Below are 16,773 nucleotides of genomic sequence, written 5' to 3'. Positions count from 1 at the left end.
TCTTATAATCAGCCTCAGAAACTTTGCAGGAGCATTAATGCTGATATTATTCAATGTCGGGGCTGTTACAAAGGATTCTTATGCTTCACAGCTTTTGATGTTTTGACAGGAATGGCAAGTCTCATTGATTCCTGGTGACTCTCACCCTTCTTTAGGCTGTTTCTTGAAAAAGGAAAAATTTTAAATGATGTATCGGTTTTTTTCCCCTTGGATCTCTAGGCTTGGGATCCTGAATTTGTTTCCAAGGTGTGAAAAAATTCAGCGATTCTCACTACAGAAATCAAAGCATATAAGCAAGTGGTTTAGCCCCAGACACTGGAACATCTTTATTCTATGAAGAATAGAGAAAGTAAATCTGGATTAATACTTCAAAATATAAACTCCAATCCCCGCCCCACTCCCAGTGGGGAGATACTGTCAAAGAATAAATTGCCTGAATGTATCTCCAACCTTGCCTTCCCTTCCCCTCAAGTGTGGAGCTCCACTGAGGGGTGGGGGGGAATCAGTGAGATTACCTACATACGACATTGACGGAAGGAAAAGATCAGCTGCTCCATCAAGCCTTCTCCACACCTAAACACTTCTTACATCCAATGTACCCTCTTATTTTTTTTTTCGGGTGTGTGGCCCCTTTAACGGGCTGTGCGGCCCAAAGTTTCGCGCATGCGTGAAATTTCACATTTAAAATGCCGGTCCCGGGCTGTGCGGGGCCGACAGACAGCTGAGCGGGCGCATGGCTTAGGAGGGGACATTGCTTCCATCCCTCCTCCACCCGCGCCTCTGCCCTGCCTCCCTCCCGCCTCTTCCCTCCCCTCCCCACAATTCCCGTCCTCCGCAGCCATGTAGCCACGAAGGCGCCAAACACCTCGAGTCTCTTCGACGGGAGCAAGCGGAAGCCAAGCGCAGGCAGCACAAGGAGCACACGTCAACCCAAGCACCCCACCCACCTGCCCCTTCAACCACCGTCTGCCCCACCTGTGACAGAGATTGTAGGTCCTGCATTGGACTCATCAGTCACCTGCGAACTCATTTTTAATGTGGAAGCAAGTCATCCTCGGTTCCGAGGGACTGCCTAAGAAGAGAGAAGAGATTCCCGGGAGAGGCAACAAACCAGGGACAAAACTCAGGGCCAATAAGGGAAAAAGATACACTGGAAAATTCCTCTCCGACCCCTTCAGACGATTGCAACCAGTCCAGGAGATCACACGGACCAAGTGTTATCTATTAAGGCACTTGCCTTCTCTATGATGCGATCTCTTCCCCAGCCTAGCTGCCTCTTGAAGGCATACATTTACATTACATAGGGCAACAGTACAAGAGAGCACAAGTTTAGAGTTGAGAGCAAATTTAGGACAGACACCAGGAAGTATGTCCGTACACCAAGGGTGGTCAGCATTGAGCGGCTTGTCAGGGATGTTGAGACCAACGCTCTGGGCTGGTTTAAGAAATGGCTAGATGCCATAATGGGAAGACAACAGGGCTGGTAATCTGTAAGGATGAGCTCAAATGGGCCAAAGGGCCTTCTTCATCTGAACTGATCTGTGACCATGAGGAAGAGGAGGCTTGCAGAATTTTAATCCCGTAAACTAGCCGAAATTATTTGCTGGGATTTGGCAGCTGTTCGTTTTGCGATCTGCCCCTGAAGAATCAAATTGAAATCTCTGCCAGCACAAGAAATAGAACCAATTTACACCTTGTGAGGTTGTTGAGAACACACTGCACCTGAAGCTGTGTCACATGTTTCTGTACATCTAGAACCAGTCTGCTGTTCAGAGCACGAAAGACCCATTACTCATGAGTACAGCCCATGTATGCGAGTTGAGGTTTTTTTTCCACGAGGGAACAATCGGTCCAGAGTCTGGAAGTCATTTCTCACATGTATAGTATGAGGTGCTTATAATAGACTGGTTTACGGATGGGTGTTTTGTTTGTTCCAAGTGACTGATATATCCCTTGGAGAAAACAGATTAAAGCTTTGTGAACTTTACACTTGATTTTAACGGCATTACACAACAATGACAGTTTTGGTTTGTTGACTTCTTTTCTTGTTTTTGAAGTTCAAGATAATCAGGTTTAAACAGATGGTGGCGTTATAGTGAAACACTTTAAAAGGCCTCATCTTATCATGCGCATCATTATAAACATAAAATTTATCTTTGGGGGCGATTTTATTCCTACCCACCCAGCGGAAACCAAGTGGATGGGCAGGTAAAATCGCCCAGGTTATGATCTGCCCTGGAGCTGCCGGGGACTAACCTTTCCTGATTTGAACCTGCTCTACTGAACAGGGGCCAAAGTGGTGGGCGAGCGGGACTCGGCACAGGCAGCTCATGGGCAGCAGGGTTTTGGATGAACTGGATCGCGGAAGGCTGGAGAGGAGACCATTGTAGTGGAGTCTGCAGGTGAAAAGGACATGGATCAGAAGCAGCAGGTGGCCTGAGGTGGTGTGGAGGAAGGTGACGTTACGGAGCTGGAAGTAAACAGTTTTTGAAATGGAGAAGATATATGGTCAGGAGCTCAGCTCAAAGTCAAATAGGATGTCGAGGTGGTGAAGATTCTGGTTCTAACCGAGACAGTGGCCAGGGAAGCATGGAATTGATGGCGCGTGTCATAAATCGCAACTTCTACAAGAAGTAACTCAGGAAGTACTACTGACCGGCCAGCTGAGGGCGCCGTCCGAGGAGTATAAATACTCGGGCGTGGGCCCACCTTGACCAGAGACAATCTGGAAACAGGAAGCTAGTGACTACTAACTAGACCTCCATGTTTTGTTACAAGTCGATTAAAGCCTTGCTTTATGTACAACCAAGTGCGTAGTGAGTCTTTATTACGTCAGCGAGGTTACGAAATTTGTGGCGGGGCTGAAGGTTGTGGCTTTGGCATTCTTAATGCTTAACTGGAAGAAACTGCAGCTCATCCAAGACTGGATGTCGGACAAGCAGTCTGACAAAACAGAGACATGTAGATGAGGAAGGGGGGGGGTTGGTGGTGTGGGGCCAAGGATCGATCCTTGTGGGACTCCAGAGCCAACAGTGCCGGGCAGGAGGAGAAGCCATTGATGGAGATGCTCTGGCTTCGAATGTATAGGTAAGAGTGGAACCAAGCAAGGGGATTCCCACCTAGGTGGACAATGGAGGAGAGGTTTTGGAGGATGATGCTGTGTTTGACTGTGGCAAAGGCTACAGCGAGGTTGAGGAGAGCGAGGATGGCAAATGCATCATGGTCACAGTCACAGAGGATGTCATTTGTGACTGTGATAAACAATTCTATCATCACACCAGCTTAAGCTCAGATAAATCAGCACAGACTGGGGATCAAGCAGGAGGTTTTCCCAGTCTTTCCAGCTTAGTACTCACTGAAGGTAGTCTACCTTAGCCACCCCGCTACTCCCAGTTTGGTAGGAAATAGGGCTTTGGATTTCTGCTAATAAACAGAGCCGAGATATTTTTTTAAAAGACTTGCATTTCTACAACGCCTTTCATGACCGCCGGATGTCCCAAAGCACTTTACAGCCAATGGAGTACTTTTTGAAGTGTAGCTACTGCTGTAATGTAGGAAACGTGGCAGCCAATTTGCGCACAGCAAGCTCCCACAAACAGCAATGTGATAATGAGCAGATCATCTGTTTTAGTGATGTTGTTTGAGAGATGAATATTAGCCCCAGGACACCGGGGAGAACTCCCCCTGCTCTTCTTCAGAATAGTGGCCGCGGGATCTTTTATGTCCACCTGAGAGGGCAGACGGGGCCTCGGTTTAACGTCTCAGCCGAGAGACGGCACCTCCGACAGTGCGGCACTCCCTCAGCACTGCACTGGAGTGTCAGCCTAGATTTTTTGTGCTCAAGTCTCTGGGGTGGGAGCTTGAACCCACGACCTTATGACTCAGAGGCGAGGGTGCCACCCACTGAGCCACAGCTGACATTAGGGATATTTTTGAATGATAGATGTATCCATTTAATTGGATTTTGATAAGTACTGGGACTCTCCAGCTTCATCTCCTGCAGGAATTTTAAGAGGGTAAAAGAAATTTGACATAGAGATACAGTTTAAATTGGTAGTGCTCGCGAGGTGCGCTAACACTCCAATGCATGGTGGGAACCAATTGACACTCCCATCATACACAGACAGCATACTCCTAATTCCTGTCGGGGAGGGGTGAAGGGAAGGCTTAACATAAGTTTTTTTTTAAATCCAGATGTAATCTGTTCTGACCCCCTTCCCTTACCCCCAACACCAGTTATCCTCATTGTCCTTGTAACAGCTGGTCTCATGCATCTCCTAGTGGTCAACTTAGGAACTGTGCAACTAGAAGGTTGCCGATCTCTCCCCACCCCCAAGAACTGGACATATTTTCACCTTCAGGGAAAATAAACTTGAAATTAGAGAATGGGAACTTTTTTTTTTAAATCATACAATACTTGAATTTATAAAGTAGCCTTCACAATAAAACATCTCAATTACTTTCTGGAGTGCAAGGATTGGGTCAGTGGCAGCAACATACCACAAACAGCCATGAGATGAATGGCGAGGTCATCCGTATTTGGTGGTGTTGGTTGAGGGAGGAATGTTGACCAAATACTGGGAGAGCTACCCGCTTGTCTTCAAATAGTGTCATAGGATCTTTAACATAACAGCTGAGGAGGCAGGTGGGACTTTGGTTAGCACTGTTGCCTCACAGCGCCAGGGACCCGGGTTCAAATCCGGCCTCGGGCGACTGTCTGTGTGGAGTTTGCACATTCTCCCCGTGTTTGCGTGGGTTTTTCTCCGGGTGCTCCGGTTTCCTCCCACAGTCCAAAGATGTGCGGGTTAGGTTGATTGGCTACAATAAAAAAAAATTGGCCCTTAGTGTTAGGGGGGATTAAATACGTGGGGTTACGGGGCTAGGGCTTGGGTGGGATGGCTGTCGGTGTAGGGACCGGGGGCTAGGGTTTGGATGATCAGCCATGATCTCGTTGAATGGCGGAGCAGGCTCGAAGGGCCGAATGGCCAATCCTGCTCCTATCTTCTATGTTTCTCATCCTTGGGAATGAGACAATGAACACACAAGAGCCAATAATAGAGAATTCCAATCTCTAACAAACCAGGAATGAAGCTACAATCAACAAACAATTCATCAGCTTTAGAGTTTATACCTCCATCTCCAACCCTCAATTTTCTTTGTGAATTTAAGTCTATTTATTGTCTATTTTCTCTGGCTGAATTTAAAATCAATCATATTCAGTGTCATATTTCCAGTGTCAGCTGTGGCTCTGTGGGTAGCACACTTGCCTTTGAGTCAGAAGGTTGTGGGTTCAAGTCCCACTCCAGAAACTTAAATACAAAAACCTAGGCTGACACTCCCAGTGCAGTGCTGATGGAGTGCTGCACTGTCGGAGGTGCCGTCTTTTGGATGAGACGTTAAACCGAGGCCCCGTCTGCTCTCTCAGGTGGACGTAAAAGATCCGACGGCACTATTTCAAAGAAGAGCAGGGGAGTTCTCCCCGGTGTCCTGGCCAATATTTATCCCTCAATCAACATAACAAAAACAGATTATCTGGTCATTATCACAATGCTGTTTGTGGGAGTTTGCTGTGCGCAAATTGGCTGCTGCATTTCCTACATTACAACAGTGACTACACTTCAAAAAGTACTTCTTTGGCTACAAAGCGCTTTGAGACATCGGTGGTCGTGAAAGGTGCTATATAAATGCAAGTCTTTCTTTCATATTTGGTGTATTAATTTAAGGGATGTAATGGATACAAACTGTGATGAAATATTCCATTCATCACTGCCTGTGACTGTGGTCGGTTTCAGTGTCATTTCCCTTCCCCCAGTCCTCATTGTATTGTTTATTGGAATGTGCTGGAATGTGCTGTGTGTGTAGGGCTCCGCCCATACCTGGCCCCTTTTGTAAGCTAGCTCAGTCTGGCCTCAGTCTCCAGAAGGAAGATACCTCTCTCTCTTACGTGTTACTTTCTAAGTTAATAAAAGCCTTGTTTTGTTTCGCTAACATCGAGTCTCGGAATTATTGAGGCACATCAATTTTATTAACTTATTTTTCAACACTATGGATCAACTCCTGAAACCCGAACGTTTGGATTTGGATCAACATGCTCCGGACGCATCAGCACGCTTCGGACACTGGTTTGAGTGTATGGAATTCTTCCTGGACAATTCCGCAGCCGTCAAAGACGCTACGGACGCTGCGAGGATGAGACTCGGAATTCTGCGGAATTGGGTAAGCCACCGGGTTTACCCCCTCATCCAAGACGCCGATACGTACCTGGCCGCCTGCGACATCTTAAAGGCGCATTACCAGCAGCCTACGAGTGAGGTGTATGCTAGGCATCTGCTCGCTACTCGCGCACAGCGACCTGGGGAATCGGTGGAGGGGTTCCTAAGCACCCTGAAAATGCTTGGCAAAGACTGCAAGTGCCGAGATGTAAAAGCCGCAGTGTACACTGACGAGCTTGTTCGCGATGCCTTTATCACAGGCCTCAGCTCCACTTACATCCGGCAAAGACTGCTGGAAAAAACGGGGTTGGACCTGAAACAGGCTGCGGACACCGCGCGATCCCTGGATGTGGCCCAGAGAAACTCGGACGTCTACTCTTCAGCCCGCGCCATCCACGCTGCCACGTGTGCACCGAGGGCGCCGCCATCTTGGAAGGCATCTTCCCCGCCCGGCAGCCCGACACCGGCGGGGCCCCGCTCTCCCCCCAGAAGCCCTACGACAGCCGCGACGCGTCAGGGACCCAACTGATACTTCTGCGGGCAGCCAAAACACACCAGAAACCTGTGCCCGGCGAAAGGCACCACCTGCTTTAAGTGCGGTAAGAAGGGGCACTTCGGGAAGGTGTGCAGAGGGAACCCCGCCGGAAAACCAACCGCCGGAAAACCCGCCACCGCCGCGTGTGCGCCATGGGAGCGGCCATCTTGGACGCCATCTTGCCCGACCTCGTGGGGTCCGCCATCTTATGAGCAGACAGCGTGGACGCCATCTTGTATCGATCAGGGCCCTACAGTGGCATCGGTCACAGTGGACCAGACCAGGCCGCACCCGCTATCCAAATCAATGGTGGACATCGAGGTAAACGGGTGCCGGGTTAAATGTTTAATTGACAGTGGAAGCACGGAGAGTTTTATCCACCCTGAACTGGCACAGCAACTCTCCCTAAAGGTGGTCCCTGCTCAGGGTACCATCTCTATGGCTGATAAAACCCAGACATCGACCATTCTGGGTTACTGCACGGTACAATTGGGCGTTAACGGAACTGTATACGATAATTTTAAAGTATTAATCATGAAGAACCTATGTGCGAGCGTGATCTTGGGCCTGGATTTCCAGTGCAACCACCAAAGCATCACGCTCAAGTACGGTGGGTCCCAGCCGCCCCTCACAGTGTGCGGTCTGGCTACCCTGAAGGTAAAGCCGCCTTCGCTATTCGCGAACCTTACCCCTAACTGCCGGCCAATAGCGACCAAAAGCAGGAGGTACAGCTGGGAGGACAGGCGGTTTATCGCGACCGAGGTAGACAGGCTCCTGAAAGAGCGCATTATTGAACGCAGCAACAGCCCGTGGCGCGCCCAAGTGGTAGTGGTAAGGGGTAGCGAGAAGAAACGGATGGTGATCGACTATAGTCAAACGATCAACAGGTACACCCAACTAGACGCCTACCCACTACCCCGCATATCAGAAATGGTGAACCAAATCGCCCAATACCGGGTGTTCTCCACCATCGACCTCAAGTCAGCGTACCACCAGCTCCCTATCAGACCAGAGGACCACCCGTACACCGCCTTCGAGGCGAACGGACGCCTCTACCAATTCCTCAGAGTCCCCTTTGGGTTGACGAATGGGGTCTCGGTTTTTCAGAGGGAGATGGACCGCATGGTCGATGACCACCACTTGCAGGCAACCTTCCCCTACCTCGACAACGTCACCATCTGCGGCCACAATCAGCAGGATCACGACTCGAACCTCGAGAGGTTCCTGGAAACCGCACAAAAACTCAACCTCACCTACAACGAGGACAAGTGCGTTTTCAACACCACGCGCCTCTGCATACTAGGCAGCGTGGTGGAGAATGGGAAAATCGGACCAGACCCCGACCGATTGCGCCCCCTACGGGAGCTGCCCCTGCCCAACACTCCCAAAGCCCTGAAAAGGTGCCTGGGGTTATTTTCTTATTATTCCCAATGGGTCCCCAACTACTCCGACAAAGCCCGCCCCCTCTTGAAAGCATCCTCTTTTCCGCTCTCTGCTGAGGCCCACGCCGCCTTCAAAAGCATTAAGCAGGATATTGAGCAGGCCACGCTACAGGCAGTGGACGAGAACACTCCATTTCAAGTGGAAAGTGATGCGTCTGACTTCGCCTTGGCGGCCACCCTCAACCAGGCGGGGCGGCCCGTAGCTTTCTTCTCGAGGACCCTCCAAGGGCCCGAGATCAGGCACTCCTCCGTGGAAAAGGAGGCCCAAGCCATTGTGGAGGCAGTGCGCCACTGGCGCCACTACCTAGCCGGCAAACGCTTCACCCTACTTACCGACCAGCGGTCGGTAGCGTTTATGTTCAATAATAAACAGAGGGGGAAGATTAAAAATGATAAGATTCTTAGGTGGCGGATCGAGCTCTCCACCTTCGAGTACGACATCATTTACCGGCCAGGGGCCCTTAACGAATCCCCTGACGCCCTCTCACGAGGGATGTGTGCCAGCGCCACCGGGGATCGGCTACAGACCCTCCACAACGACCTCTGCCACCCAGGGGTCACGCGGCTGTTCCACTTCATAAAGTCCCGTAACTTACCCTACTCGATTGAGGAAGTTCGGTCTCTGACCAGGAACTGCCGCACTTGCGCTGAGTGCAAGCCTCGGTTCTACCGCCCAGATAGAGCCCACTTAATCAAAGCTACACGGCCCTTTGAGCGGCTCAGCTTAGATTTCAAGGGCCCCCTCCCGTCCGTCGACCGCAATGTTTACTTCCTGAACATTGTGGACGAATACTCCCGGTTCCCATTCGCCTTCCCCTGCCCAGACATGACCAGCGCCACGGTCATTAAATGCCTCAACAGCCTGTTCTGCCTGTTCGGTATGCCGAGCTACATCCATACGGATAGGAGGGCGTCCTTCATGAGTGAAGAGCTACGCCAGTACATGCTGTCCAAGGGGATCGCCACGAGCCGTACCACCAGCTACAACCCCCGGGGTAACGGCCAAGTGGAGCGAGAGAACGGGACAGTATGGAAAGCAGTCACTCTAGCTCTAAGGACCAAGGGCCTCCCTATCTCCCGCTGGCAGGAAGTCCTCTTGGATGTGCTCCATTCGATACGGTCGCTATTGTGTACGGCCACTAATGCCACGCCTCATGAACGAATGTTTGCCTTTCCCCGGAAATCCACCTCAGGCGTATCCATGCCGTCATGGCTCTCCACCCCAGGTCCGGTACTCGTGCGAAGGCATGTGAGGGGCCACAAGACGGACCCTCTCGTGGAGCCAGTACACCTACTCCACGCCAACCCCCAATACGCATATGTCCGGCACGCCGACGGAAGGGAGGACACCGTGTCCATAAAAGACGTCGCCCCAGCCGGCATCGACAACAACCACGGCAATAGCAGCAACAACGATCACAGCAACTCTTACCCACCCACTACTCTTTCATCACCCCCGGAAGAACATCGACCAACGGCACCCCCACCAACTACCCCTTCAACAACCCTGGCGGCACCCCCGGCAGAGACCCAGGGGACTACCGGGGACACCCAGCCGACACCCGCGGCACCACAACAGCCACGTCGGTCGCAGAGGACTATCAAACCCCCGAACAGACTAAATCTATAGAAGGGGTGAATGTGATGAAATATTCCATTCATCACTGCCTGTGACTGTGGTCGGTTTCAGTGTCATTTCCCTTCCCCCAGTCCTCATTGTATTGTTTATTGGAATGTGCTGGAATGTGCTGTGTGTGTAGGGCTCCGCCCATACCTGGCCCCTTTTGTAAGCTAGCTCAGTCTGGCCTCAGTCTCCAGAAGGAAGATACCTCTCTCTCTTACGTGTTACTTTCTAAGTTAATAAAAGCCTTGTTTTGTTTCGCTAACATCGAGTCTCGGAATTATTGAGGCACATCACAAACATTGCCCTGTACTAAGCCAGGAGATCCCAACATGTGATTCTCAGTCAGAACAGCTAAGAGGCCAGAATTGGCCTCAGCAACCTGGGCTAGGAAAGGGGGCAAAACAACAGAAATCAGTGAGGGTTCCCACTGTTGATTGCTTTTCCAAGAAGACTGGATGGAATGTGCAAGTGTGTGGTCACCCAGTGAGGACAAGATTGGATATGGGTGTGATAGCCTCCTCAGTGAAATAGTCTGCTCGTGCTCACTGTCTGTGCTCACACATGAAGAGTGACATACTGGGCAGGATACCAGAGGGTTGCAAGCACCCTTCAAGCCTTATCTCAGCAAAAAACTGGTACCTTCAGAAGAGTAGGGGAAGGAAAAAATGTCATGCAATGCCTCACATTCAGCAATGTGATAATGACCAGCTAATATGTTTTTTAAGGGATGTTGGTTGAGGGATAAATATTGGCCAGGACACTGGGGAGAACGTCCCCCTGCTCTTCTTCAAAATAGTGCCATGGGATCATTGACATTCGCCTAAGAGAGCAGTTGGGGCTTCACACCTACAACAGTGCAGCACGCCCTCAGTACTACGCTGGAGTGTCAGCCTGGATTATGTGCTCAAGACCTGGCCCAAGACTGCACAAAGTGGAGGAGAAGCATCCGGGAAGGTGCCAAACGCCTCGACTCTCTTCGCCGGGAGCAAGCGGAAGGCAAGCGCAGGCAGCGCAAGGAGCGCACGTCAACCCAAGCACCCCACCCACCCGCCCCTTCGACCACCGTCTGCCCCACCTGTGACAGAGACTGTAGGTCCTGCATTGGACTCATCAGTCACCTGCGAACTCATTTTTAACGTGGAAGCAAATCATCCTCGGTTCCAAGGGACCGCCTAAGAAGAGAAGGAGAAGATGTGCTCAAATCCCTGGAGTGGGACTTGGAACCAACAACCCTTCTGGCTCAGAGGTGAGAGTGCTACCCACTGAGCTACGGATGACACCTCCGAGGTTAAAAGATTTCTCTTCAGAAGATAGCTGGAGTATTTCTGCCTCTTTCTTCCCCATGAAATGAGAGGACTTTGAACAGCAAGCTCACCCTCTGGACTTTCCTTCTTTTTTAATGACGGCATATTCAATGTCTTCACACAGTGGTGCTTAGCAATTCCTCTGAGTCAGTTCTGCCACCAAGGGGCTAGGCAATAAAGCACTAATGCACAGCACTGATGTGCCACCCATCTGAGCAATGCCTTTATATCGCTTGCTAGCAGCACACGCAGTTTGAGATTTAAATATTTTGAGGTTTAAAAAAAACAGAAGTGGATAGGAAAATAAATAAAAATGTCCCCTGTTGAAAGACGTTGCAGCAGATAGCTTATTTAAAGTCTCACGTTAATTTCAGCCAATAACCTTGGATCCTTTCGAATACCCTTGGTATCATATGCCTCAAATTAATTTTTAAAACGAAGGAAAGAAGTATGGGACACACGAAACATTCATCATTTCATCTTACTTCATTTAAATATGTGCCTGTAAGGGGCCTTCTGAAGCAATCTTCAAAGATGTTATACGGATAGTGTGACAACAGCCATACTGGGGTGTTTTAGTGCAGTTGTTCTTTAATTACAACACGTCACACTACATCGCATTTGTCGTATACAACCCATGGACCATGTGCAGTCGTCCCCACCACCTACCACTGAGCCCCGAGACCGTGGTCTCCAAAGCCCAGTCTTATCGGTGCTTATACGTATTTTCTACTGGAATGTCTGGTCGAATTTTATGGCATGGAGACTTGGAAAGGGCTGTTCGTAGCACCTTGGGATGTTTTGCTATGTTAAATGCGCTATATAAGTGTAACTCGTTGTTGCTTATTGCTGGATCAATTCTAAATCGGAACACTAAGATCTGCAACTTTCCTACTTTACAACAGTGACTACACTTCAAATAAAAAGTACCTCACTGGCTGTAAAGTGCTTTGGGACGTCTGGTGGCCATGAAAGGCGCTATTGAAATGCAAGTCTTTCTTTAAGATATATGCAAGTTAGCGGGGACATGGATTTAAACTTCATATGTGCCCCCAGGCCCTACGATTTGCATACATGCTGCCCTCAAGGCAATAAGCCCTGCTAAATAATATATGACACCATGACAGGTTGCATAGATGAGGCTTGTATTCCCTTGAGTATAGAAGATTAAGGGCTGATCTAATTGAGATGTTTAAGATGATTAAAGGAGTTGACAGGGTAGAGAGAGAGAAAATACTTCCTTTGGTAGGAGAGTCCAGAACAAGGGGGCAGAACCTTAAAATTCGAGCCAGGCCGTTCAGGGGTGATGTCAGGAAGCACTTCTTCACACAAAGGGTGGTGGAAATCTGGAACTCTCATCCCCCAAAAAGCTGTTGAGGCTGGGGGGGTCAATTGAAAATTTCAAAACTGATTTGATAGATTTTTGTTAGGCAAGGGTATTAAGGGTTGTGGAATCAAGGCAGGTAGCTGGAGCTAAGATACAAATCAGCCATGATCTCATTGAATGGCGGAACAGGCTTGAGGGGCTAAATGGCCTCCTCCTGTTCCTATGTTCCAGAGATAATGAGCGAGCTGTACAAAGTGGCTTAAAGAAATCCCTAAAGACTGATTCTGAGGAATGGCACCAATATTGGAGGTCACTTGCCCAGTGAGTCAATGACTGGTGGTTTTTGTTGTGCCATCATGGATTATGAGGTAGAATCAAGAGTGTCCCTATCACGTGGTGCTAAAGCTACGTAGCGAGTCACAGAATCACAGAATCCCCACAGTGCAGATAGAGGCCATTTCGGCCCATCGAGCCTGCACCGACACATATCCCACCCTATCCCAGTAACCCCACGCATTTAATCCCCTAACACTAAGGGTCAATTTATCATAGCCAAATCAACCTAACCCGCACATCTTTGGACTGTGGGAGGAAACTGGAGCACCCGGAGAAAACCCACGCAGACACGGGGAGAATGTGCAAACTCCACACAGACAGTCGCCCGAGGCCAGATTTGAACCCGGGTCCCTGGCGCTGTGAGGCAACAGTGCTAACCACTATGCCACCGTGCCCCCCTTCCTGACATGCCAGCCAGCTGCTAAAAGTAGGCCACAAAATGAGGGTATTGGCGTGGACTCAAAGTGCTGTAACATAAATGACTATGGGTAGCCTCCAAAATATCATTGAAACTAAAAGTGCCCTTAGCACTAACATTAGGTGAGACACCCTCTTTGTGCAAGACTGAAATGTGCGGTGTATTTGAAAACCGAGTGCTTGATGGGCTCAGCTTTTGGTCTCTCTTTTCAATCATCTGACCTCTATTCAATTTGGTCAGACAGAAAATAACCCTTCTCATTGTTACTTAATCATTAGTGCCAGTCGCCTTCTAAAAAGTCGATTCCTTGAGGATAAAGAAAGGAAAATGGTGGGGTGGGGGTTGGAAAAGACCTATAGTTGGCATGGGGGATGGAAAGAAAGACTTGCATTTATATAGCGCCTTTCACGACCACCGGACGTCTCAAAGCGCCTTACAGCCAATGAAGTACTTTCGGAGTGTAGTCACTGTTGTAATGTAGGAAACGCAGCAGCCAATTTGCGCACAGCAAGCTCCCACTAACAGCAATGTGATAAAGACCAGATAATCTGTTTTGCTTATGTTGGTTGAGGGAGAAATATTGGCCAGGACACCGGGGATAACTCCCCTACTCTTTTTCCGAAATAGTGCCATGGGATCTTTTACGTCCACCTGAGAGAGCAGACGGGGCCTCAGTTTAAGGTCTCATCCGCAAGACGGCACCTCCAACAGTGCAGCACTCCCCTCAGTACTGCCCTGGAGTGTCAGCCTATACTTTATGTGCTCAAGTCTCTGGAGTGGGACTTGAACCCACAACCTGCTGACTCAGAGGTGAGTGTTGCTACCCACTGAGACACAGCTGACAGGTGGACCCTACACGTGGACCCTGGACCCTACTTTGGGCTGGTGTTGACCAACGTGGTCCTCTTGTTTACCGCTCGATAACAGCAATGGGTGTGCTATGTCAATTACTTCTGCTACATTAGTGCCTTTATTGAAAACCACAGTAGCTGGGGGCTCTTCAAGTGTAATAGCATCTGCAGACAATATCAGAAAAATGTCACATCAGATAAAACATTATTACTGTGATCCTTGACAGCATCTGACACTGATTTCCAGAATTGTCACGAAACAAGCTGATCTTCTGTCTCAATAATACACATCAGACCATCATGCGGCATAAAATAAACTCACACTTGAAATCATATTCGTTCTAATTTTATGGATCAATAAGAAATCCAGATTTATAAATATATAATATATCCTTTTTATTGACTTAATCTCGTCCATCTCACCCCAAACATCACAAAGAAACTCATTTCCTGAACAGTTCAATATCTCTGACTTGCCAAGAGGAATAAAATGAGAAAAAATAAATAAACGGTGGTCCTTTGTTGGGGGAAGAGAGGAATCATTCTTATTCATGTGAGATAATCAAGGACTCAACAACTGAATAAAGAAGGGAAATTCTCTCTTGCGAAGCTTAATCATTGGGAGCAGAGGGCAACAGTTGGTGGCTCAGGTGACATTCGTCACTGAATTTAGCAAACGTAAGAATTCTATCCCAATAAGATGGCAAAGAGAACCAGCGTCAAGGAACAAAGCTGAACCTGCAAGACGCAATGGGCCATAAGTTGCTGTCAAAATAACGGTGACGTTAATGGCGCTCGCCGTTATTTATGGGCAAATGCTGCAGCAGCTTCAGGCGAGGGCAGGTGCGCGGTTCAAGACTCCAAAAGTTTACAGCCCCGCTCTGCCGTTAGCTTCACGAAAACGGCATCTCGCTGTCTGGCTCACCATTGAACATTTAGCGTGAAGTTCCTGTGTTGTCTCGGTAGATACAAACTAAACTCGCCAGAGAAAGTTTCATTTCAGTCCTAGTACCATTTTAACAATGTGGTAATCGTTAATGACTGCCCGTCAACCTCTCTGGCACTGAAAATAAACTGTGGCGTGTGGAGTCTCATTCCTTCACATTTTAATTGTTAAGAGATTTTAAAAATGTACGGGCTAGAAATTCGGTGCATTTGTGTCTCAGCGGGGGTGCTAACAAGGTGCAAACGACTTTTCGCCCGGGCGCGGCGCTGCTAACGACTCCCGCTAAATTCAGCAGGAGTTTAGCGTCGGCAGTGGTAACCGGTAGCGTCAAGCTCTGCAGGCGAGGACGACATCATCACCGTGCGCAGCGCCCCGTTTTTGCCCCGCCTGCAAAATTGGCCCGCGCCCCTTGAATCTGCGGCGGACGATGACAGCAACTGATTCAGGGGGCGGGAACGGAGCGGCAGGAGGCTCGCGGGGCGATAAGTAAAAGGGAGGTGGCGGGCGGGGGGAAAAAAATCAGCCGACTAACTTGTCGCGGCCCATTGCGTCTTTCAACACGAGATCCGTGCCGCGATTGGACAACACGGCTCTCCTCTTGTGTGCCGGGCTGCTGGCACGGCACCCCGCTCCCCGGTGGTTCAGGTAGGGCCCCGCAGAGTTGTGGGCTTGGGCCCTCCCCTTTAATGCGGGGAGGAGCCTTTCCATGTGGCAGCGCTACGTGACCCAGTGCGTAACGCTGCAGAACGCACCGCCCCGATATTCGAGGTTAGCGCTCTTGAGAAGGAAGTGGAGCGCTTGAATTAGCGCACCACCTCCCTCTTGGGGCGTTAAAACTGAAGCAAGCGATCGCCGGCGCTATTTTTTGCCGAGCGCTAAATTTAGCGCCCAGGCGATGTTAGCGACCCTAATGAATTTATCCCCCGTAAAATTTTATATTTCACTTTCTTTAACTTTTCATTTCTGTCTCTTTTTTTCTCCCTCTCTTAATCCAATCCTTCTTGCCCTCTCTCTATTTCTCTCTCTTTGACATTGAGTTCACCTACTCTAATCTACACTTCCTTCTCAGTCCTTGCACTGTTCATTTCACAATCCTTCAATCTGATTGGTTAAGGAGATACCATGTTGCTTGCCCGTGTTCACTTAGGTCCCAAATGCTCGGTTTCCCTCGCTGCCAGGTTATCAGCTCGCACTTTCAGCAGCTTGCCGCGCAAACAGTTTTAAAAGCAAAACATGCAAGAGCGAGTCTGACTATCGGCAGGCGCCATTCAATGACCCGCTACAACAAATTATGGCCCAATATGTTTTTCAGATAAGTGACAAAAACAAGCTGCAGAGTCAGTAAACAAGCCCCAAACTGTCCTCCTCCCGTTATTCTTGACGTCAAGCAGCCCATCTGGGCGAGAGACTACCTGAAAGGAGGTATGGTTTGCACCACAGAAATTGAGGTGGGGGATAAATGGCAGGCGAGTCAACACATTGTACACCTCCTAGATGCCAGGGCAAGAACACCACTATCAGGAGACTGACAACAGGCCTGCCTTCTCAGTATGTGTAGCAGGTGAAGGTACAAGAGTATTTTACAAAAAGTAAATGTGTTCCAGGTATAAAAAGCAATATATTCCTTACTTGTAATGACTTGCCAGCCGTGGCTCAATGGTCGCAATCTTGCCTCTGAGTCAGAAGGTTGTGGGTTCAAGTTCCTGGAGTGGGACTTGAGCACAAAGTCTAGGCTGACACTCCAGGGGAGTGCTGCACTGTCGGAGGTGCCGTCTTTC

The 16,773-nt window shown here is 49.3% G+C and overlaps 1 protein-coding gene across 2 annotated transcripts in view; it reads right to left on the bottom strand.

Annotated features, from left to right (window-relative positions):
* The window catches only part of dscaml1 (Down syndrome cell adhesion molecule like 1), a 703,857-nt gene that overhangs the window by 575,397 nt on the left and 111,687 nt on the right, over nt 1-16,773 (bottom strand). The gene's annotated exons all lie outside the window — the stretch shown is intronic.

This window comes from Somniosus microcephalus, chromosome 26 (genome assembly GCF_052327205.1).
Source record: "Somniosus microcephalus isolate GS21.2 chromosome 26, FLI_Smic_1.0, whole genome shotgun sequence".
Lineage (NCBI taxonomy): Eukaryota > Metazoa > Chordata > Chondrichthyes > Squaliformes > Somniosidae > Somniosus > Somniosus microcephalus.
This window is presented reverse-complemented; position numbering and strand designations above follow the sequence as displayed.